Below are 1,277 nucleotides of genomic sequence, written 5' to 3' on the forward strand. Positions count from 1 at the left end.
AAAGTGCATATTATTATATAGATATGTATTTATATTTACATATACTGTATATATATATATATATATATATGTATATATATATATATATATATGTATATATATATATATATATATATATTATATATATATATGATTGTGTGTACATATATGTATGCATATATATGCGTTTATATACATGTAAATCTATGCATAAACGTATAATAGATATGTATACCTGTATATGTATTTAAATATTATATATAAATATATATATATATATATATATACTAGCTCACCAAACTTTCAACTGGGCTCCACAAGGTACTAGAAGAGTTGGAAGACCCAGGCCTACATGGCTGAGGACTATGAAGCGCGAAGTAGTAGATGATGAATAGCGAAGTATTGAATTAAAAGCTCAAGACAGAAACGACTGGCGAAATCTAACCAAGGTTTCTGCGCCGATGGGCGTAAGATGAGATGATGATGATATATATACATACATACATACGTATTTAGATACGTCACTAGTTCGAGTAGGTCCTTAATTACTTCTTCTACATACCAGCTACTAATGTTTCTCTCACCCGGGTCGTTTATCAACAAACTAAGACACTAATAGGACAACGTCGTGGAAATAGCTAGGAGAAGCACCATTAATTCTTGTCAATAGCTTTCATTCTTTCGTTTTTTTCTGCTGAGAAGGGGAGGGAAGGTTGGGAGGGGCAGCCCTCCCTGCCATCTTTGAGGTTTTACTGTTGGGCTGATGAAATAAAGCAGGTTAGGGAATAGTATTATAAAACTACTAGTGTAAGCGACCCGGCAAAAGTGACGTCTAGATAGAGATATACACACGTACGCACAAACACAGATTCAACCCTTCCCACCCCCTCCCCCTTTCCTAACTACAACTGCTGTTTCTTTTATAGGGGGAGAGATAAATATACTCTCTCTCTCTCTCTCTCTCTCTCTCTCTCCACACCCTGACCTCAATCGTTTAAACATCTTTCTGAACGGACACTAACGAAAAACAGCCATCATCTCCAAGGCTAACGGAAAACATCCATCTTTAAGGCTAGCGAAAAACAGGCCATCTTTAAAGCTACGGAAAACATCCATCCTTCAGGCTAACAGAAATCAGCCATCATCTTTAAGGCTAACGGAAAACATCCATCCTTCAGGCTAACAGAAATCAGCCATCATCTATAAGGCTAACGGAAAACAGCCATCTTTGAGAATAACGGAAATCAGCCATCACTTCTTAGGCTAACGGAAAACATCCATCTCTAAGGCAAACGGAA

Source organism: Palaemon carinicauda, chromosome 23 (genome assembly GCF_036898095.1).
Source record: "Palaemon carinicauda isolate YSFRI2023 chromosome 23, ASM3689809v2, whole genome shotgun sequence".
Classification (NCBI taxonomy): domain Eukaryota; kingdom Metazoa; phylum Arthropoda; class Malacostraca; order Decapoda; family Palaemonidae; genus Palaemon; species Palaemon carinicauda.